The sequence below is a fragment of the Erpetoichthys calabaricus genome, chromosome 14, assembly GCF_900747795.2.
Source record: "Erpetoichthys calabaricus chromosome 14, fErpCal1.3, whole genome shotgun sequence".
In the NCBI taxonomy this organism is placed as follows: domain Eukaryota; kingdom Metazoa; phylum Chordata; class Cladistia; order Polypteriformes; family Polypteridae; genus Erpetoichthys; species Erpetoichthys calabaricus.
Genome location: NC_041407.2, coordinates 82,314,015 through 82,338,880, shown reverse-complemented (window position 1 = coordinate 82,338,880; position 24,866 = coordinate 82,314,015). Strand labels below are relative to the sequence as shown.

Below are 24,866 nucleotides of genomic sequence, written 5' to 3'. Positions count from 1 at the left end.
CATTTCAGAAGATGATTCCACTTATATTTTCCAGAAAGCAGAAGTGCTGTCAGTCGGCACCTTTCATCTGTTGCTGAGCTCGTGTGGGTGGAGTTTGGATTCATAAATAAAAAGTAAGAAACTGTCAGCTGGAGGATCCCCACAGGCTGGGCAGGCTACATGTATGTGAGACTGTGTGTGTGTGCGTGCGTGTGTGTGTGTGTGTGTGCGTGTGTGTGTGTGCGCGCGCACGTCCATACAGTTAAGCAGAATTCCTTGTTTGTGGTTGATGCTACACGAGAAGTAAAATCAACATATTATATAGTGCCTTTCATTCTAGACAGCAATCAAGATCAAAACATAGGGACAGAATGGAAAAGGTCAAAGACAGATTTTTGATGAAAATTGAAAGCCTGATGAGTAGGATCTTGTATTGGATTGTCTGCTTCTAACTCACTATGGTGGCAGTGCAGATTTTTTTTTCTGCACAATTGAGTACCCGTTCTGCACTCCCTCCTGTCATCTGTCCCCTCTCTTGGAAACTCTGGCAACCCCAAGAAATTTCCTACTCTGAAAGTCTATCTGGCATTCTTAACATCCAGCATATTTTTGCTTATGATGACACGTTGTGGCTAAATCTGACCCAATAGAGTATAACATGCAGGAGGGCACTTGACTTGGCAAGGAAAAAGGCCCAATATGGGTGGTGGGAATCGAAGACAGAGGCAGCTGAAAGCCTAAAGAAGACTGGCAGGCAGATAATTTTCCCATCTTCCACCTGCTAATTAAGAGTGACATTTCAGGTGTTGCTAGCCGAAAGGTGTCATCTCCCACCCGTTTCTCTTCCACACTTCACTCGCGCTTCACACATTTTATTTTGCTGGGCCTGTTTGTGCAGCGGCCCTTTGATCTAAACTTCAAATGGCAAGTCTGAAATGGCTATGCGTGAACCTTCCAGAGTTGGTAGTCCACACCCGTTCTGAGGGGGTTGTTGGTGATGGTTCAGGTATGGGGTTTATTGCAGCTCACTCACTGGTTCAGAGATGAGGACCACAGTGTTCATTGGCTGAGGTGTTGTGACAAAGTTCCAGAACATTCTTAAATGTAGTTAATCTTATTGAAGGTTGTACTGACCATATGCATGAAAAGAAATAAAGTAATATTCTTTAAGATAAAAAAAACTACCATTCCAGTGAGAGAGGTGCTTAGTGCTGTTAACTCACAGGTTCAGAATCCTGGGTTCAAATCTCTGCCTGCACACTCCTCTGTTCGGAGTTCATATGTTTTCTTTCTGTCTGCATGGGCTTTCCTCCAACTTTCCAAAGGTGTTACTTGGTGACTCTCCACTGGTCGAGAATGAGTGATAGTCGGTGTATCTCATTGTGTCCTACAATGGACTAGCACTGTTGGTTCTTACATTGTGCTCTAAAATGTTGAGATTAGCTCTGATCTCCACCACTCTCAATTGGATTAAGTGGCTTTGATAATGGATGGATGAATTTTGTACCAGTTGTGCTTTGCACATTTCATGAGGTTTGCCACATGTCGTCCAAGTGCCAGTCTGTATCTTAGAAGGCCTTGTTTTACAAAGCAGGATAAAAATATTGAAATTATAATGAAATATATGCACCCTTATTGTTTTCAAACCCTGATAGGATTACAGTGAAGGATCAAAAGACTATCATGGCAGGAGTTGGTGCAAGGCAGACACCAACACTTGACTAGTCCATAACAGGGCACCCTTACACATATGGGCCCAATTTAAATTAGCCAGGCTAATGCATGTCTTCACAGGCCTTGGAACAAATACAATGGAGAGAATGTACTGGCTCCACGTTGGCTCCCTGGCTGAGAATAACACTGCCACCCAAGTGCTATAAGGCTTTGCCACCATTTTTAATTCAGATTAAAATGTAAATAATTTTGACCAAAACAGAAGTACAGTGCATCTGGAAAGTATTCACAGCACATCACTTTTTCCACATTTTGTTATGTTACAGCCTTATTCCAAAATGGATTAAATTCATTTTTTTCCTCAGAATTCTACACACAACACCCCATAATGACAATGTGAAAAAAGTTTACTTGAGTTTTTTGCAAATTTATTAAAAATAAAAAAATTGAGAAAGCACATGTACATAAGTATTCACAGCCTTTCCCATGAAGCTCAAAATTGAGCTCAGGTGCATCCTGTTTCCCCTGATCATCCTTGAGATGTTTCTGCAGCTTAATTGGAGTCCACCTGTGGTAAATTCACTTGACTGGACATGATTTGGAAAGGCACACACCCATCTATATAAGGTCCCACAGTTGATAGTTCATGTCAGAGCACAAACCAAGCATGAAGTCAAAGGAATTGTCTGTAGAACTCAGAGACAGGATTGTCTCGAGGCACAAATCTGGGGAAGGTTACAGAAAAATTTCTGCTGTTTTGAAGGTCCCAATGAGCACAGTGGCCTCCATCATCCGTAAGTGGGAAGAAGTTCGAAACCACCATACTCTTCCTAGAGCTGGCCGGCCATCTAAACTGAGCGATCGGGGGAGAAGGGCCTAGTCAGTGAGGTGACCAAGAACCCCGATGGGCACTCTGTCAGAGCTTTAGAGGTCCTCTGTGGAGGGAAGAGAACCTTCCAGAAGGTCAACCTTCTCTGCAGCAATCCACCAATCAGGCCTGTATGATAGAGTGACCAGACAGAAGCCACTCCTTAGTAGAAGGCACATGGCAGCCCGCCTGGAGTTTGTCAAAAGGCACCTGAAGGACTCTCAAGACCATGAGAAAGAAAGTTCTCTGGTCTGATGAGACAAAGATTGAACTCTTTGGTGTGAATGCCAGGCGTGACGTTTGGAGGAAACCAGGCACCGCTCATCACCAGGCCAATACCATCCCTACAGTGAAGCATGGTGGTGGCAGCATCATGCTGTGGGGATGTTTTTCAGCGACAGGGACTGGGAGGCTAGTCAGGATAAAGGGATAGATGACTGCAGTAATGTACAGAGACATCCTGGATGAAAACCTGCTCCAGAGCGCTCTGACCTCAGACTGGGGTGACGGTTCATCTTCCTGTAGAACAACGACCCTAAGCACACAGCCAAGGATATCAAAGGAGTGGCTTCAGGACAACTCTGTGAATGTCCTTGAGTTGCCCAGACTTGAATTCCGATTGAACATCTCTGGAGAGATCTTAAAATGGCTGTGCACCGACGCTTCCCATCCAACCTGATAGAGCTTGAGAGGTGCTGCAAAGAGGAATGGGCGAAACTGGCCCAAGGATAGGTGTGCCAAGCTTGTGGCATCATATTCAAAAAGACTTGAGGCTGTAATTGCTGCCAAAGGTGCATCGACAAAGTACTGAGCAAAGGCTGTGAATACTTATGGACATGGGATTTCTCAGTTTTTTTATTTTTTAATAAATTTGCAAAAACCTCAAGTAAACTTTTTTCACGTTGTCATTATGGGGGTGTTGTGTGTAGAATTCTGAGGAAAAAAATGAATTTAATCCATTTTGGGAATAAGGCTGTAACATAACAAAATGTGGGAAAAAGTGATGCGCTGTGGAATACTTTCCGGATGCACTGTATTATATCCAAATGACACGGCATTTAAGATGCTGTCTCTCATACCTACAGGCACCCTGGTTTAGTCCTAGGCCTAGTTTATTGTTTGGAGTATTCATATTCTCTCTGTGTCTGTGTCCATTTTTTGTCCCATTTCCATATGCTGTCATACTTGCATATTTTACAGCATAGTGTAGTCTGTGATACTCTGGATTGGTAAAGAAGACAGTGCTCCCTCTGTTGGTTAAAGAGTTGAATACTGGTTTACTGGCTTGCTTTATCAAGGAGCATATTGTCTGGTTCAGGTCAGAATCAGCCTCGGAGGTCTTTAGCAGGTGTCTCTAGATGTGGGCTTTCACTGGAATTAAGGAAAGAAGAGCACCTGGACAATTCTATTGATAAATAATAATAGCTTTTAATGTCATTATGGGCGAAAAAAGACAGCCAGCCAGCACCTCTCAAAGCTGTTATCAGTCAGTAAGTCATTGTCCAACCCGCTACATCCTAACACAGGGTCACGGGGGTCTGCTGGAGCCAATCCCAGCCAGCACAGGGCGCAAGGCAGGAACAAACCCCTGGCAGGGCGCCAGCCCACCGCAGGGCGCACACACACACACACACGCACCCACACACCCAGCATACACGCACCCACACACCCAGCATACACTAGGGACAATTTACAATCGCCAATGCACCTAACCTGTAAGTCTTTGGACTGTGGGAGGAAACCGGAGCGCCCGGAGGAAACCCACACAGACACAGGGAGAACATGCAAACTCCACACAGGGAGGACGTGGGAAGCGAACCCAGGTCTCCTTAATGCGAGGCAGCAGCGCTACCAGTGCACCACCATGCCGCCCCCAAAGCTGTTTTACTGATTGCAATTCATTATCCTGGTTTTCTACGGTATTTATTTTTCATGTATTTGTTTGTCTTTTAGTATGAAGGATTCTATATAAATATGTATATACCTTCATTGTTTAAAGTGTTTTTTTTCTGTTTACAGAAATTGAATGGAGCCTCTCCTAACACTTTCAGGTTTGTCTCAGTAGGGAAGGTGCTGTATTTAAAGTGCAGTAATAACAGAACACATCATTGTTCAGTTACATTTAATTATTTTTGATTATCTGCCATACACATGCACAACTGTGCATTCATTCAACCTTGACTATCAGCTTAGGTTTTGATTGGAAGACCTCTGAAAGACCTCATGCTAAGGAAGGGGATGACAGGAAATTTCAGGTGCTTCAGAACAGGAGTCAAGTGGCCGTTTAAAGCCAAAATTATGTTGGTGATTACTAGGAAACCGAAATTCCATAGAATGGGCTATAGTCTGGTGTCCTTGATTCAGATGACAGCCAGAGGTGGCCCTAGAGAAATGAAAGTGACCGCATTTGTGGTGATGGGCTGGGGCCTAAAAGGCCCTTTCTTTTAAACATGGAGTGAGGAGAAGAGTCAGACAAGAGTTAACTGGCAAGAGGAAGATGGGCCAGGGAGAGTGGAATAGATGTGGGCCAAGGGCATTATTGTTTTTAACTTTTTGTTTGACACTCTGAGTTCTCTTTTATTTGGCCCTCCTTGTATTTTTGTGTTTATTTAATAAGACAACCTTGTTTAACCCACTTTGGGTCTTCTTGGAGTCATTGTAGGTCCAGGGACAGCTCATGAGCACCCTCTGCACTCAAAAATTAGAAAGAAAATAGAGCTTTGCACTTTCTTCCTTATTAATATAGTGGATTCAGAAAGTATTCAGACCTTTTTACTTTCTGCACATTTTGTGTTGTTGATTTATTTTTAAATGTATGCATTTGCCCATTAATCTGCATTCGGTAACTTATGATGACAATGTGAAAACATGTTTTCAGAAGGGTTTGCAAATTTATTAAAAATAAAAAACTGAAATTTCTCATTTATGTAAGTATTCAGATACTCCAAGTTGGCACTCCAAATTGTGGTTAGGTGCATCCTGTGTGCTTTAATTATTCTTGAGATGTGTCTAGAACTTGATTGGAGTCCACCTGTGACACACTGAATTGACTGGACACACGTACCTGTGTATATAAAAAAACAAAATTCATACAGCATGGTAAGACAAAAACAAAACCATGAAATCCAAGGAACTCTCAGTAGACACTGCATTCAAATTGTAGTGAACCATAGATCAGAGCAAGGAGATAAAGCCATTTATGATGCTTTGAGTGTTCCTAGGCGCATAGTGGCCTCAATAATTGTAAAATGGCAGAAGTTTGAAAAAATCAGGAGTCTGGTGGTTTCCTAGAGTTGGCCATCTGGCCAAACTGAGTAACTGGGCAAGAAGGGCTTCACTATGATAGAGCTTCAGGAGTCTGATAAGATGGGTGAACTTGATGGAAGGGCGACCTTCTGAGCAGTACTCCATCAATCAGGTGTTCATGATAGAGTGGCTAGATGGAAGCCACTCTTAAATAAAAGACATATGATGGCTTAGGGGAGGAGGAAAGATTCTCCAGTATGATGAGGCAAAAATGAAACTCTTTGGTAAGAACTCCAAGCACTGTGTCTAGCAAAGACGAGGCACTGGTTATCACTTGCCTAATATGATCCCTATGGTGAAGCATGGTGGTGGAAGCATCATGGTATAGGTGTGCTTCTTAGCAGCAGAGATAGGGAGAGTGGTCAGAGTTGAGGAAAGGATGAATGCAGCCAAATACATAGAAGTTCTTGAAGAAAACCTGCTCCAGAGTGCACATGGCAGCCGCTTAGAGCAACGGTTCAACTTTCAACATGACACTGATCCAAAGCATTCAGCCAAGACAATGCTAGAGTGGCTTTGGGACAAGGCACTGGGTGTCCTTTAGTGGCCCAGACTAAAACCCCATAGAACTTATTTGGTAAAACCTGAAGATGGTAGTTTACAGATACTTCCTATCCAAGATAGATAGATAGAGAGATAGATAGATAGATGGGATTAAGAGATACTTCTAGATCTATCTAAGGGGAAATTCACATACTCCAGCAGCAGCATACTGATAAAGAAACAATATTAAATGAAAGACTGATAAAAAATGCAGGTAAAACAGACAATAACTTTGTATAATGTTAATGTTATACAATATAACAGAACTTGAGAGAATCAACTAGGCAGAATGGAATAAACGGAGCCAATTCAGGTCTACAAAGCTTGGAGAGGCTTACCTGAGAAGACACAAAGCAGAAATTGTGCGGGGCTTCTATAAAGTACTTACGGGTCTGAATTAAGGTCTATGAACTATACATTTTAGTTTTTTATTTTTAATAAATGTGAAACCCCTTCTGAAAACATTTTCACTTTGTCATTATGCATTATGTAGCATAGATTAATAGGCAATAATGGCAGGTTTATCCATTTAAAGTTCAGTCTATAACACAGCGAAGGTGTCTGAATACTTTGTAAATCCGCTTTAATCTGGTGTCTTTTATAGGGTGGTCTCCTGCCTTTCTCTATATAACCACAAAGGAGGCAAAGGCAGCAGGTTTGCAACTTTTTCCACATGAACTCCTTCATGTATGCTCCTTTTTACAACAATCATTACAGATACACGTGCTGTATATCCAACACCTTTTAAATGACTTATATGTATGGTAGCTAGCAGGTAGGCTATCACAGCTCCCATTGGGGTGCAGTTTTAGATTGGAGTCTGGGTGGATCAGGCCCTGTCTCTTCATGGAACTGCTTTCTCAGACACTATTCATAAACTGGAATCTCGCATTTCATCCTATTTTTCTCCTACCTTAAGATGGCTTTTTGCCAAGCAGGCAGCGGCCCCTTGTGGCCAGTTGTTGCAACTGCATCAGAGTTTCGCTTGCAGGGCGCGCTGAAGTGGTGTTTGAGAGATGGGGGTGTTAACAAACAGCTGCCTTCTTTGTTGGGGGATCTTGCCAAGTGCTGTATTTAAAGCATATCACCCCTCCCAGCACAAAACCCCCCACTCATCTAGCGCAGCGCTGAGCTATGGGCCTTGGATATGGTTGGGGAACTAGGGATTGGGTTGAGGGGTCAGGTTTCAAACACAGAGGCAGTTCTGTTCAGTCGGTCTTATCTTTCAAGCAGTGCATGCTTCATTGGCTCCAGGAATGCAGAGGTGGCAGTCAGCCTCTCTCGCTCTCTTGCTCTCTTTTTTTCCGTTCACTCACTCTCGCATGCATGCGGCTTCTTCCTGGCTCTGTTCCTCCTTTCCCGCTCTCTCTCTCTCAGCACAAGCTGACAACCTCTCACCCTCCTTCCTTCTGACACACACTGGCTGTTCTCATCACCCCCTCTTTATTTTTAGCCCTCTCTCCCACCCGCCTTCATTCCTTCTTTCCCTCCCTCCCTCCCTCCTTTTTATCCTTTCTCCCTCCTCTCCTCAGGCGCGCAGAGCGCAGGTCGGTCCAGAGCTGTTAATGAGAAGCATGTGGAGGTGAGACTACACTTTCTTTCTCTGCAGTGTTGCTTTCATGCCCCAAAGCAAATTCTGCCTTGTGCAAATAAATAAATAAATATGTCGGCAGCACCCCCCAGTCAGTGGCAGCGAAGACGTTCTGACCTTTGCATCATGTGACTGCACGTGGACATCAAGCTCTACCTGGGGATCTCTAGGCACTCACCACGGCTCGTTTTATTAATTAAGATAATTAATAACACGTTCAGGGTTGCCCCACATAAGCCAAAGTTGGGGATCTTCAAATTCATCACTTTGATGAACTGATGCTTCAATAAAACGACGCGCTCAGGTTGAGCCCAGTGAGAGAGGCTGCAATAACTAGTCATGTCCACATGGGGCAGCAAAGAGACTCGACCGAACTGTACTACCGTAGAACTTTTTTTGTTTTCACACAAACCCTCTTAATCCATCCATCCATCCATTTTCCAACCCGCTGAATCCGAACACAGGGTCACGGGGGTCTGCTGAAGCCAATCCCAGCCAACAAAGGGCACAAGGCAGGAACCAATCCTGGGCAGGGTGCCAACCCACCGCAGGACACACACAAACACACCCACACACCAAGCATACACTAGGACCAATTTAGAATCGCCAACCGCTTAATCTATTGCTTTTTTAATTACTTGTGATTAAAATGTTATTCGAATACTTAATTTAATTAAAAACCTGAACATATAAGCAGCATATACAGTGTATTTAAATAGCATACCAAAGCACACCTGTGGCAAGAAACTAGGTGAATAGGATTGAGGAGCTGAATCGCCATTTCTTCTCCAGATCCAATGTTCTAAAGGCATAGCCATTTGAAATGCCCATACGTTAACCTTGTTGTTTCTGTGTACTTGCTGGTCAAGGGGTACTGAATGTTGGAGCCTAAACTTTTGCCATGTGTAAAAGTTCGCTGATGACACTGCTATCGTGGGCTGCATCAGGAATGGGCTGGAGGAGGAGTATAGGGACCTAATCAACGACTTTGTTAAATGGTGCGACTCAAACCACCTACACCTGAACACCAGCAAAACCAAGGAGCTGGTGGTGGATTTTAGGAGGCCCAGACCCCTCATTGACCCAGTGATCATCAAAGGTGATTGTGTGCAGATGGTGCAGACCTATAAATATCTGGGAGTGCAGCTGGATGATAAATTAGACTGGACTGCCAATACTGATGCGCTGTGCAAGAAAGGACAGAGCCGGTTATATTACCTTAGAAGGCTGGCGTCCTTCAACATCTGTAATAAGATGCTGCAGATGTTCTATCAGACAGTTGTGGCGAGCGCCCTCTTCTACGCAGTGGTGTGCTGGGGAGGCAGCATTAAGAGGAAAGACGCCTCACGCCTGGACAAACTGGTGAGGAAGGCAAGCTCTATTGTTGGCATGGAGCTAGACAGTTTAACATCTGTGGCAGAGCGAAGGGCGCTCAGCAGGCTCCTATCAATTATGGAGAATCCACTGCATCCACTTAATAGTATCATCTCCAGACAGAAGAGCAGCTTCAGCGACAGACTGCTGTCACTGTCCTGCTCCACTGACAGATTGAGAAGATCGTTCCTCCCCCAAACTATGCGACTCTTTAATTCCACCCGGGGGGGTAAACGTTAACATTTAACATTTTACATAGTTATTGTCTGTTTTTCACCTGCATTATTATCATCATTTAATTTAATATTATTTATTGTATCAGTATGCTGCTGCTGAAGAATGTGAATTTCCCATTGGGATTAATAAAGTATCTATCTATCTATCTATCTATCTATCTATCTATCTATCTATCTATCTATCTATCTATCTATCTATCTATCTATCTATCTATCTATCTATCTATCTATCTAAACCTACAGGTGTGCATACTAACAGTGTTGCCAGTTTCTTTAAAAAAAATATCACTAGGAATGGCAGCAGTAATTAATTGCATTAACTTTTCTAACTACTCAAAGCACTTTGCGTAGACAGTGTGGAGCCTCTTCAACCACCACCACAGGGTAGCATCCACCTGAATGATGTGATGGGAGCCGCTCTTGCAGTAGTACAGTCACCACTCATTAGCTATTAGGTGGTGAAGGAGTGAGAGAGGAAATAGCCAATAAAGGACAAGGAATGATTAGGGGGCCAGAATGGCCAGGCTGTGGTGGGCAATTTAGCCAGAGCATCTGGTAACACCCTACTCTTTTTGCAAGATGCCCAGGGAAATTTAATGACCACAGAAATTCAGAACCTTGGATTTTACATCTTATCAAGAGTTGGAAAACACTATAATGTTGTGATTAGCACTTTTAATGAGGAGCTGAATACAAATGTGATTATGTCTAAGTTAGGCTTAGTCACTCAGTTCTAAGTTATTTCTCATTGTCCACTTCCATACAAGCTTCAGTATGCTATTTGTCATGTGTCTTGGAGGAACTGCCGACATGTTTCCATCATACAGCTTTGCCCATTCATCCATTTTCTGAAGTTGTTTTTCCGCTATATGGTCACAAAGAGTTGCAGCATATGCTAGCAGCATTGGGCCCAAGCCAAGAGACTAATCCTGTACAAGACACAAGTCCATCACAGAGCACAACCATAATTAACAGTATGAGGATGGTTTACAGGTGTCAATTTTCTTTAATCATACTTTCCAGTCCCCCCCCTCCCCCCCCCCATAATTGTCACCTATGTGCTATTCATCCATCAGTCTGTAACTGACTAATCCTATTTAGACTCATAGGGACTGGAGCCTATGCTGGAAGCATCCAGATGCAAGGTGTGAACTTTCTTGAATGTGGTGCCAGTCCCTCACAGGGTACACGTATGCAGTACGTGTCCATACCTTCCTTCTATCACTATTTTATCATGTGTATATTCTACAAAATAGCTGTTTCCTTAAGGGGAGGGATTGTACTTATACATCCATCCATCTTCCAAACCCATCTAGTCTAACTGTAGGGTTGTGGGATTCACCAGTAGGTGAACCCTGGATAGGGAACCTAATTCAAATGAGTACACTGAATTGAAAGCAGTTCTTCACTTAGGTAGCAAGGCCCCCCAAGTGGATGTTACCAAACTGTAGAGCACAAGTTGACACGTTTTGTCCTTAGTATTCAGTCACCCAAAGAGATGTGACATGTCTGTGCATATACTGCAAAAAATACTGGAACAGCCAAGGCTCAGTTCACCCATAAAACATATTGGTATAGTGCTCAGTATTGAAAACTGCTATATAAGGAGAATCTTACTGGAATTCCACTAATTTTTAAAATAAATTTCATTCACTTTTTAATTATTATTAGTAGTAGTAGTACTGGTGTTGCTGTAATAATGGGATACAGTAGTTTGGAGAGACTGAAACATTATGAGATATGATAAGGTGAAGATCTTAGATGTTAAAACTGAAGGACTAAGAAACCAGCAGGGTAAAAGCTTTTAGATTATAAGACGCAGCATACAAAAATATACAAATGTATACTGCAAGGTGATCAGGATACAAAACCATGAGCTCACTAGTTCTAATATAGTCAAACACCATCATGGTAACACTTGCAGAGTTTGTCAACATAAGGGGGCCCATCCCTCTCATGACTAAATTGACCGGTTACAAGGATTTAATGAGATCTGGATACAGCATAGAATATCCAATTTTAGAATCGGGGTTTGCAGTACATACTGTAAGTCAGCCTAATGTTTAGTTGTCTAAGTCAGATGAATGGACTCTTGAATTCTGTCAACAGCAATTGTAATCGATTTTTTACATTGAACATTGTAAAATAAACACAAGAACAAAGAAAGGGGCTTGGGGATCCACCCCGCATACTTGAAAAAGGTTGAGGTTTTTACATACACGAGCTCCAAACAGAACCAAGGTTGGTTACAAAATGGATGCTATAAATATGTGACAGACAGGAAATGATGTCAGAGATGGGTGTGGTCTTGGAACCGGATGTGACATAATGATGAGGTGGGATCTGGTGCCATAGAAGAGGAAGTAGTAGGTGGAGACTCTGGGGACCAGAAGAGAGCTTAGGATGTTGGTTCTTCTGTAGGTCTGCAGGGGAGATGGAGAAAGAGTTAGAAGACAGCACCAACCCCTGGTCTGGGGTAGAAATACAAGTATCTGAGCCCGTAAACTGTCTCCTATGCGTACGTGTGTGACAACATATTAAGGTGTTTGTGACTGCTAATGTAAATAAACACCATGGACATGTAACTGTTATTTCAGAAAATGCTTTCACACCATGCTGCTCTCCTCAAACGAGCTTGAATTCAGTAGATAAGATTACTTGTTTGGTGTGCAAGAGCAGAGCAAAGCACAGTGACAAAAGGAGTCCATTCAATCCATTCAGCTCATTTGGTGTACTGTCACGCCGTCCACTCTTGAATCACATATGGCTTCAGGACATTGAGCCATGCAGTAGTTAGCTTTTCTGCCTCGCTGCTAATGGAGACCGGGTTCAAGCCCCAGCTAGTTCACTGCATGTGTGTAGGTTGCAAATATTCCTTGTGCCTCTATAGATTATTCTCCATTTAGTTTAGACTTAGAATTATAAGGAAAAATAATTGTGAGTTCATTGTAGGTATGGGTGTGTTTTTGTACCCTGAATAAATGGGCACTTACTTAAATTTTTTCCTGTCCAGTGTGTGATGCGGCTAGAATATGTTCTGGTCCTGTACTAGACTGAATTGGGCCAGTTACCCTTGAAAATGGGTAGATGGATATGAAAGATGGAACAAATGAGAGGAGACAATACAGTCTACAACCCTACCTGATTAGGGAAGCTAAAGTGTTCTTCCATGTTAATGTAATAACTTTAAGTAAATAATGGATCTATCTATCTATCTATCTATCTATCTATCTATCTATCTATCTATCTATCTATCTATCTATCTATCTATCTATCTATCTATCTATCTATCTATCTATCTATCTATCTATCAATTGCATTTAGCTGGGTCTTAGGTGTTGCCAACTTAAGTGTTTTAACTACGGCTCCTTGTAATCCTTCTTCTTTAGCGCTATACTTTCAGTTGTCCTTATTCCAGTGTTTCTCCTTGCTCATTTCTTGACTTATTTTATTTGTTGTCGTTATACTAAAGATGGGTGGCTTATAAATTGACATTCTAATGCACTACCTCACCTTTTGTTCACTTCTAATATGATGTGTTGTTCAGTATTGAAAACTGCTATATATATATATGCTATACTGTCATGAAAGGTGGCATATAAAATAAACAGCAATTGAACTATTGGATATTATGTCAATTTGTCTGTTTGTGCAGGCACGTTGTTTGATTTGTGTGTACTCTCACATTAATTACTTGGTAAAGTTTTCGGAGGTTGCACTTGCTATGAAAGGTTGTGTTTATTGTAAAGTGCATTGCTTTGGAGTTTCCAATCCATCCTCTATGTGTTTCTGCTTCACACCTGTTGCTACCAGGATGCGCTCCACACCCCTATGACCCTAAACTGGATTAGGCTGGTTTCAGAATGTTATGAGTATGATGACTTTGCCTGCTTGCACTTGTATCACATTAGTACAAATAATTTTATAAAACGACGTTTGTTATGAAAACTACTATATAAAGTAAAGTTTGACTGGTTTATGACTCATGTTGATGCACAGTGTACAATAACTTATTATCTTATATATCTTGTGATGGCAGCTCTAATTTGGCAGCATATATGTTGATTATGAATGTAACTATGCCATTCAATGTACTGGCATGCCATCCTTGGTTGACTCCTGCCTGGTGCCCAGTGCTGCAGATTTGAAAACGGCTAGACAGACCTTGTGATGGCACTCAGTATTAAAGGTGCTTTCTCAAAATGTATTCATGTGTCATTTTGGATTCTGTTGCTTTCCTTTGCTTGTTGCTGCTCACGTCCAGAAGATTGTTTGTATGTACTGTAATTGTGATTATACTTGTTTTAATGCACACGTTAATAATGGATCAATCGATGTTCAGTACCTTAGTGGTTTAGTTTCATATGTAAACTACTTTAATATATACTGTATATGGTGCATTGCTCAGTGCAATTTGTGATCATAGAGATCATTTATTAGACAATTTGGCACACAGGATGAATAGTGTGAAATAAACAAGGATAAAGTATCCTTTTGAATACGCCTGTCAACTCTTATGTACATGCGGAGGCCTGTCTTATACAAGTAATTTATTTTAAAGTACAACGTATTTAGCCACCATTATGATTATAGTCATAGTGAAAGACAATAAATATTGATTGATACATACTGTAGATAAATTTACATTTTACTTTCTTACTTTGTCTTGTCTTTCTTGATTTATATCATACTGTAGCATAAAATATTTAATAAAGTGCCTGTGAAATTCACTGTATAAAATACAAATTAATTGATACACAAAATTCCTTAGGTTCCCAAATTATGACATAAATGTATAATTTTTTGTTCAAAAAATTGACAAAGACAAATAGAGAGAGACTTTAAACCTCCAAAACTGCAGATTAATTAGGTATTTGTAAAAAGCAAAACATGAAACACAGAAAATCTGAAATGACATGCATGGTTGAAAGACAGTGAGAGCATACAGAGCACCTTACAGAATAAATTCTGCCTGATGCATCCTTTTGGAATTTTTTGCTTTATCTACACATGTACATACTGTACATGAAAAGCATTGTTTGCTTTATATTGTCCTTTAAAATAAAGAACCTATGTAAGCACCTCATGAGAGGCATGGCGACGCAGTGGTTTGTGTCGCCACCACATGGGGTTCATATCCATGCCTAGTCACAGTCGGTGTGAAGCTGGTGTGTTTCACCTGTGTCTGTGTGGCATTCCCTTCCATATCCCAAAAGACGTGTGTGTCAAGTAACTTAGAAACGTGGAGAGTGACCTAATTTTTACTCAAAACAAACACCAATATAACTGTTTTCACACTGGAACAATAAAATGTGGAAAACTCTAACGGGGTGAACAATTTCACTGTAACTTCACATTCTTTTATAATTCTGATTTCGAGGTATGGTAGTCATTTCAGATAAGGATTACAGAATTTTTGAGTACTAGGGTGTTGTACCGTGTTAGCCATTACATCTTGCCTGAAGAAGGGGCCTGAGTTGCCTCGAAAGCTTGCATATTGTAATGTTTTTTTAGTTCGCCAATAAAAGGTGTCATTTTGCTTGACATTTCAGAACTTTTGAGGTAAAGTAGAAATGCTCAGTGATCATGGGCTGGTGAATACTGATGCGTTGTGTGTTGATTTGTACGTACAGATAAGAACTTAATTGATCTTTGTCCACGTGCCAATAATGACCTTGTGATTCTTAGTTTGTCATGTATGAGTGTGAGTGTATGAATGAGATGGCCACATGATGGCCTGCTGTCCAGTCCAGGGCTGGTTACTGTCTTGTACCAAATTCTGCTGGGATTAACTCCAAATGCCCTGTGATATTCAATTGTATTAAACAGGTTGATACTCACAATAAAAGGCACTATGTACAATAAAGACAAATTGATGCATCCGAGTAAATTTTCACGTCTTTATCATATTAATTATTTTATCAATTGTCTTGATGCTAGCCATGAACAGCACTGAAACAAATAGACAGACAAATGCAGGCTCTTTCTTCATCTGCTCTCGTGCAGGTACAGTGTATTGATTGTTTGATTCCTGTTGTAATATAACTTTAGCTGTTATGTAAAGTTACTTATGAAGATGAAGACACATACATCCATTTCTCATCTCTACCATGTTGCCCCTGTTTCTGTACTCAAACATGAAATGTTTTCTCATGTGATGGAGCTTACTATACTGTACAGAGTGGCACTTAAAATTCAAGAGGGGCTTAAAGTGTGGAATGACGGCTTGAGTCATGGGCGCTGGAGATGTGCTGCCTGCTGCACTTTGTAAATGTGCAATGGGGCACAAGCTGCAGTCTCCAGCCTGCTCCACTGCCTGCCTGCTGTCTCGCTGTAGCCCTGCAGCATGGCCTTCTGCAGAAACTGAGATTGTGAAATTGTGCAACAGCCCGATGTCAAACTCTAACTGCTGGATGGCCTCCTGTGCAGATCCTGTTTTCTTTTCTAAAGTCAGGTGATTAGCCTGTTCTGTATTACTTGCATTAATAAGTGTTCTTATTGTGGTACCGGACGGCTAAACACCAACAGTAAGAATGAAGTTGGCCAAACTTTCACCAGTGATGAGAGAATTCATCAGGGTTAAGCTGACCACAGTAGGGTGTCACCATTGAAAAGATAAAGAGCATTCATGAGACACTTCTCTTGACAAAAACCCATTATTACATGGGGCTGGTTTTGATTATCTTTTGCGTGGAGATGTGTTTATGATTTATATAATCTGAAACTAAATCATTAGAATGAAACACAGTGTTTTGTTAATATCTGCTTGAAATTGTGGTGATGCAGATGCTGAAGACTTTCATTTTTTTTTTCCCTTTTCCGTCTTCTACTTCAGCTGTCAAGTGTTTGTTTTCATACACTGCTGTGCTCCCTTCAATGGGCCAAATGTCCAAGGCCGCAGTCTTCTTGCCTCGGGGTCTCGTGTGGCAGCTGGGTGGTATCTGTCACAGCATACATATCAAATTAATCATAGTGTAAGGCAGACATGCGCACTCATCCTCTGATTATTTTCCTGGGAAAATCTGATTCCACCACAGCTTGCTCTGACTTACTGTTCTATATTTAGAACTGGAAGAAGGGCATGGAACTAGAGAAGAAGAAGAGGCTACACCGTTACAGAGAAAGGTGGACGCTGCAAAAAGTCATTATAGATTTGAAAAGTGACCTGGTCCTGGTTAAAAAAAATCATTTTGGTCTTGGACATTTATTATTTCATTGTTTATTGATTTAGTCCTGTCATAAAATAGTATCTTCAGAGATTTACAACCATTAGTTAAGTCATGGTCAATGTTTCTGTTGCAAGTGGTCAATCTAACTTGAAAACCTGACTTTCAAAAGTCTGTGCTGCCATCACTTTTGAATCTTCTTCTTCTTACGGCTGCTCCTGTTAGGGGTCGCCACAGTGGATCATCTTCTTCCATCTTGATCTGTTACACCCATCACCTGTATGTCCTCTCTCACCACATCCATAAACCTTCTCTTAGGCCTTCCTCTTTTCCTCTTCCCTGGCAGCTCTATCCTTAGCATCCTTCTCCCAATATACCCAGCATCTCTCCTCTGCACTTGTCCAAACCAACGCAATCTCGTCATCAACTTTTGAATGAAGCATTTTATTACTCTTTGGGCTTACTGTCTCTGATCTACCTCATCACCCAATCACCTGGCAGCTTTACTTAAATGGACACAAAAAAACTCCAATCAGAAAGCCAGCACACTACTAGACTGTGGCTTTGCTGCTGCATGTTTTATGCTTTTAGTTGAACTAAACTGCCAGCACATATGAATCCAGAGATTTGGGACATTCAGTTTAAACTAGTGAGGCCTGTGTAGAGGACTATATAAACCTCTGAGGAACAGCGAACTGCCCATTTTATAAGGCTTTCATTCTCAAGGGTCACAGTGGGGATAAGACTGAATCCATCCCTGGTGATATAACCATTAAATATTTATTTCTTAGTTTACATCTAAAATTTAGTGAACGTATCTGTATTATGAAAACACTAAAAAAAATCCACTGTATATGGCTTTTAGAAGTTGCTTAACTGCTTGTTAGAGGCAAGACAAATCTATCTATCTATCTATCTATCTATCTATCTATCTATCTATCTATCTATCTATCTATCTATCTATCTATCTATCTATCTATCTATCTATCTATCTATTGTGAGGGATGGCCGGCCTGTCATCCCGGCCAACACCCCCAGGCCACCAGATGGAGCTCTCCCTGTGGCATAGAGGTTCCCTGAATTCCAGCAGGGCCTCATGGACCTTGTAGTTTTTACAACCAGCCCTGCTGGATACCATGGGGACCTCCAGGAGACGCTGTAGGGAGGCTCAGGGAAATGACGTGCTTCAAGGATGAAGAAGAGGATTTTTATCTGACCCGGAAGTGATAGGAGATCACATGGACTGAGGGATTGGAAACACTTCCAGGTCAGGGAATATAAAAGGATTGTGGGAAATCCCAGACATTGAGCTGAGCTGGGTGGAAGGGTGGCAACGCGTCTGGGAGTGGAGGATTGTATTGATTGTTTATTTGATTACTAGACAAAGAGCCCGTTTCGACAACATAAGATGAAACGGGCACGAGTGCAATAGTAATAAGTATAAGCACCACAAACCTGATATAGGTGTATTGAATGAATGCGTAATTAGGCCTGGAGCTGTAGTCGAAATCGCCTTTCAGGCCTCTAGAGCTTTAATCGAAGTCGCCTTTCTCTTTGAATTTTTGCGACTGTAAATCCGCCGCCTGCCGCAATGTCTGTCTCGCAAGGTTTTTCGGGCAGCTGCGCAGAAGGCGACTGCGCATTCGGCTTCAGACAGACGTGAGTGAGTGAGTGAGTAGACTGGCGAATTATATATAAGATTGATTTATTGGAGTATAGTGGAGTGGAGGGTGCTTTGTGCACTTATTATTATAATAAATATTCATTTTGGACTTTTATCTGGTGTCTGACGTCTGGTCTGAGGGTTCAAGGGGTTAACAGTGCCTCTATATTGTCACACTATCTATCTATCTATCTATCTATCTATCTATCTATCTATCTATCTATCTATCTATCTATCTATCTATCTATCATATTGTGCCTTTAATATCTTTCTTTCTACCCTTTTACTATATAAAGTGTTTCATTATTTTATTTTTTTATATAGTGCCTTTAATGTTATATATCTGTATGCTAGATTGAGACAACCATGGGAATGTATACCCATAGCACAGAATTGTTATGCCTGTTTACTTCAATCCAGGTACGTTGGGGCTAGAGCTTATGTCGGCAGCATAAAGCACAAACCAACCCAGGGTGGCTGCCAGTCTGATTAATCCCATCCATCCAATTTCTATCTTGCTTGTTCAGGTTATGGTCATGGAGAGCCAGTGCTAATAGAGGCAGCTTAGGAGTTATCTCTGGAGGGAGCCTCCGCCAGTCCATTACTGTGCATGGCCATGTGCAGACTTACACATTGTGTCGTGTAGTGCAGGGGTTCTCAGCCTCAGTCCATGGGACCCGCTGTGGCTGCAGGTTTCTGTTCCAAGCAGTTTTGTAATCAGTGAGTCACTTGGTCTCTCATTTAATTAGCTGGCTTTTTTTTTTTTTTATTCTTATCCTGTTCTGTGTTCAGAAAAACACAGCAGTATGCAACATACATTAATGCTAATAAACATTTCCCAAACTTAGTTTTGTAATTTCTCCATTGACCCACAAATCGAAACTGGGAGATAACAGCGTGCTTATTTAGGTAAGAAGTTGATTAGAACAGAAACCTGCTGCCACAAGGGCATCTCCAGGACTGAGTATAAGAAGCACCGACAGAGAAGATCCAGTCTACTTAACCTGGTCTTGTTTAGGAGCTGAAATGAAAACGCAAACAGTCGTGATGGGAATGTGCCAATTCCACACCGCCATTGACCTGGCAGGGTTTAAAACGGAAGACATGAGACAGGACCACTAACCATTGTGCCATCAGGCCTCAGGCTTCCCACTGATTAAATGCACGTTTGAAGTTTTGTTAATTTTTATTTGTTTCTGTGTGCTGTTTCTGAATAGTGAATATGTTGGGAGTTAGTGGGTATGTGGATGCTTGCCTGTGGTCTTCATTTAAAGTTTAAAGTAGAGTATTTTTTTGATGTGTGTGATCACCAGCTAACACTTGTTTTATAAGATGGTTTTCAAAGTGAGTACTACAAATGAGCTCCTAACAAAGCCATCAAAAGCACAAGGAGAGCTTGAACATTCAAGGCTGCAATGCCATTTTCCATCTCCTGTTTACTGTTCTCGCATCTAACGTCACCTGTGTGTTAAAAGCAAGATATGCAACCAATAACTTTGAATATAAACATAAAACATAAGGATGCCATAAAAGGCACTACATACACTAAACAGAATTGATCCTTAATGGCTAAGAACAAACGGACAGGCAGAGAACAGAGAACAAAGGAAAAATGGGACAAATCATAAAGCCGCATGAAAACAATAAAAGCAACAACTTGGGGTGAGAACAGACGTGGAAAGAAACGGTGAGAAAGTCTCGCTGTGCAAACCTGCATTCGTGTGAATGGTTTGGTGACAGAATTGTCCCGGAAATGTGCTTTATGATAGCAGATTCATTGGCACTCATGTAAATTGTGGTCTTGTGCATCTTGGGATGTGGGGTGGTTTGTAAAAGGTACTATTTAAAATAAAACATTGCGAGCATGAGGAGGAGACCGGATGCTTACCAGAGCTGTTTTATGAATGCCTTGAAAAACTGTGGTTTGTTCATTGTGGGATCCATCAGTTTTAATAACCTGCTATTTCCAGCACACATTCTCCTGAAATCCATTTAACAAATTAATAACAAATTAACAAAATAGTTAATAGTGCTATTGGTGGAATCATTGTAAACTGTATAAATGTGTCTTTCTAGGAGGCAAAGTGGCACAGTGTTGAGCACTGCAGCCTTGTAAATCCAGGGACTCTAGTTCTGGTCCTGTGTGTAGCCATTTTCTATGTTGAGCTTGTCTTGTATTTTCTCCCTATGTTCCTGTGGATGTTTCTCCAGCTATTCACCTTGGTGAATTGGCAATGCTTAATTGACCCCCACATGGATGTATCTGTTACTGGGCACAGCGATAAGCTGGTAGCTGGTTCTTGCCTTGAACCCACTGCTGAGATAGGCTCTTGCTCCCTTTGCCCATGATTTGAATGAAGCAGGTATGGAAATGGATGGATGAAAATACATCTCTGTGGTTAACTGGGAACAACAGAATGCGATTTAGAAGTAGAAGAAAGACACAAGTCACTCAGTGCATTATTTTTACTAGAAGATCTGTTGCAGTTACACTTGCAAAGATGACAATAGAAATGCCAGACGGCGGTTGTAAGACAATGGTGAAAACAAACCTCTCTGTTCTGTTAATTAACGACAAATAAATCTCTGTCCATCCATTTTGTATACCCACACTAAAGCCATGTTGACAGTCACAGAAACCTGCCATCTTTACCACCCGAAGAGTTGTTCCATTGGCTAAAGTTTGAATCGGGCAGGCCCTACTATAACCCGTCTCCAATTAACCCATCAGGGTGCCAAGTTCTGTCCACTGCATTTTCAAAAAGTGATGAGAAATACTTCCCCACAGTACCAGGGACCAGGGTTCAAATGCCAGCTAGGTCACTGTCTGAGTCGAGTTTGCGTTGTCTCCCTATGTTCACATGCGTCTTCCCTTGGGTGCTCCGGTGCCCTCCCACTTACCCAAGATGGGCTCGTAGAGTTAATGAGCAATTCCTGAAGCTCAGTGATGAAACTATCCATCCATCCATTTTCCAACCCGCTGAATCCGAACACAGGGTCACGGGGGTCTGCTGGAGCCAATCCCAGCCAACACAGGGCACAAGGCAGGGACCCAATCCCGGGCAGGGTGCCAACCCACCGCAGGACACACACAAACACACCCACACACCAAGCACACACTAGGGCCAATTTAGAATCGCCAATCCACCTAACCTGCATGTCTTTGGACTGTGGGAGGAAACCGGAGCGCCCGGAGGAAACCCACGCAGACACGGGGAGAACATGCAAACTCCACGCAGGGTGGACCCGGGAAGCGAACCCGGGTCTCCTAACTGCGAGGCAGCAGCGCTACCACTGCACCACTGTGCCGCCCGTGATGAAACTAGCAAACTCAAAAAGTGGATCAATTTTCCAGTATGTTCATATTTGAAAAGTTTTAGGTTTCTGTTATGTGGAATGCTACCTCATTATTTAATCCAAGCTAAAGCTTATATCTTCTCTATAGTGCACTCTGCAATAAATACATTTACCAAGTTAATACTGACAATATAAAACCCTATTATATAAAACATGGGACTGTACCCCATGAAGATTCTGACTCGGTCTCCACCATGCCAGTGTTCCAACATAGAAGATACTTGGGACTTGCTGGTTAGTGCACACCATCACCCCATACATTTAAAAATGTGGCTTTCTCCTGGTGCTCCAGTGCACACCATCACATTAAAACAGGTAAAGTTACCATTACATGTTATGTAATGACCAGCTGGAGCCTGTCCCATCAATATCTTTATAGCGCCTTTCATACTGAGTGCCATAACAAGATCCAGCTACCCATCTATTTTCAGATCTGCATAAACCTCTTCTGGGTCTTAGGAGGCTGGAGGTTTTTCTTGGTCACATGGGATGCATGGCAGGAACCATTCTTGAAGAAAGCACATATCTACACTCACTCATAGGGGACAAGCTTGGCGTCAGAAGTTGCCGCTATCTAACAGGAGTACTCTGAGAAAACCTGTGCAGATTTAGGAAGAACAGGCCAACTCCATGCCGTGATTTGAACCCAGCTGTAATCACTGTGCCACCATGCTGCCCTGTAATAGCTGTGTAGCAAATCATTGAACATTGTAGCTCAGAAACAAGACAAAAAGTATGTTGGGGACATAGCATATCAGCAGAGGAAGACAGCCCAGTCAGCAGAGTAGAGGACCTGGCCAAGACAAAAGGGACAATGTCAGCTCTCCAGCTTGCCTGGGGATGTCCTGCTGGGCAACATTGCTGTAGACCTCTCCCACTCAGGAGGATTTTATTATTTCAAACTGGGATAGTGATTGTCTTTTATATACACTGTATATACTGTATATATATATCAATTCCTTCCTCACTGAAACCACTTTCCTCTGCCCGTTTCTGCTGCATTATGCCAAGGAGGTGTCTGTGTGGTGCCCAATTAGGCCATGAGCAGAAGATAACAGCTTGTCTATACCTAATCATCATGCTCCGCCATGCAATAAATCTCTGAATAAACAAACGCTCCATATCTGTGTCACGATAAAGACGTGGCCGACGTGCATATTTGTGGTGCACATTCAGTCTGGCTTTTTGTTTTTAAGTTTTGCCTTGCATTTCAATGTTCTCTTGTTCAGGAAAAGAATTTTGTCTGCTAAGTGCCATCGCTCCATCAATTTTGGTAACTTAATTCTTACTTATTTTGATACTAGCATTGTGTGTATGTGCTCATTATGGAAATACTCAATGGCAGTTGGTATTTAACGGGCACAAATATGGGGTGATGGCATGCTCTGGAGTACCAGGAGAAAACCCACATACGGTAAACATGGGCAGAATGCCCAAAATCTGGACTTATACTTGAACCCGGGTCCAATGAGAATATTTGCCACATTCCAGGCCGGATTCCTGGTAGTGTTTGTCAAACAATGAATAAAGGGCTATGTGACACATTGCGATTATACTGTATGTGTTTATATAGCGATATTTGATGCTTGATTTCTGAAAGGCACTATATAAAATTAAAGTTGATTGATTGAGCCTAGATTTAGTCCCCTGACTTTAAAATTTTGTTTCACGTGCTGTATGCCAATGTGGCTTTTGGCAGTTATTGTACATCAATTTATTTATGATCATTATTGTTTTTTGTATTATTAATGCTTTTGTGTTAACATACACTAATAAAGCTGTTGTTACCAGCTGTCAGTAAACATTAATAAACCATCTATCAATTGCTGGGCCCATGTAACTCAGTTCAAGGTCATGGTGATCAGAGACCCCTAGGGCTTCACTAGGTGCAATGCAGGTAACAGTCCTGGATGGGATGCCACTACAGACATTTATGTAATGTCAACTACCATGGATAAAGCTAAGGAAGCTCATTGACTACCCTGGCCTGATCTCATCTATTGTATTTGCACATTTGTGACTATCTCAGTTCTCCACTAGTTCCATTTTGAATATGTTTCATGGTGGTACAGTGGTTTGTGCTGCAGTCTGACACCCCCAGGGTCCAACTCGTACAGTTCCTGTTTGGAGTTTGTACATTCTCTTTGTCTTCATGGATTTTTCTCTCTCCTTCCAAAGACACGTGTGTTGGATTAATCATTCATTCTAAATTGGCCAAGATAGATAGATAGATAGATAGATAGATAGATAGATACTTTATTAATCCCAAGGGGAAATTCACATACTCCAGCAGCACAGTGATCTTGAGTGGACTCTGCTACAGACTGGTACTTGACTCAGAGTTGTTTCCTAGACTGTATCAACGCTACCAGGATGGGCTCCTGCCTCCCACAACCTTGGACTAGATTATGTGCACTTGAGAATATCATGCTAAATTGATCCTGTAATGGTGTGGCGTGTATGTATGTGTGCGACGGTACCCTGGTATGGACTGGCCCTCCATGCAGTGTTGGTTCTTACCTTCCAGCTCTTTCGAACATTAGATAGATAGATAGATAGATAGATAGATAGATAGATAGATAGATAGATAGATAGATAGATAGATAGATAGATAGATAGATAGATAGATAGATAGATAGATACTTTATTAATCCCAATGGGAAATTCACATTCTTCAGCAGCAGACTGATACAATAAATAATATTAAATTAAAGAATGATAATAATGCAGGTGAAAAACAGACAATAACTACGTATAATGTTAAATGTTAACGTTTACCCCCCCCTGGTGGAATTAAAGAGTCGCATAGTTTGGGGGAGGAACGATCTCCTCAATCTGTCAGTGGAGCAGGACATTGACAGCAGTCTGTCGCTGAAGCTGCTCCTCTGTCTGGAGATGATACTGTTTAGTGGATGCAGTGGATTCTCCATAATTGATAGGAGCCTGCTGAGCGCCCTTCGCTCAGCCACAGATGTTAAACTGTCCAGCTCCATGCCAACAATAGAGCCTGCCTTCCTCACCAGTTTGTCCAGGCGTGAGGCGTCTTTCCTCTTAATGCTGCCTCCCCAGCACACCACTGCGTAGAAGAGGGCGCTTGCCACAACTGTCT

At 41.8% G+C, this 24,866-nt stretch overlaps 1 protein-coding gene across 7 annotated transcripts in view; it reads left to right on the top strand.

Moving 5' to 3' along the window:
- Positions 1 to 24,866, top strand: part of ahdc1 (AT hook, DNA binding motif, containing 1) — a 356,054-nt gene that overhangs the window by 248,922 nt on the left and 82,266 nt on the right. The window lies entirely within an intron of this gene.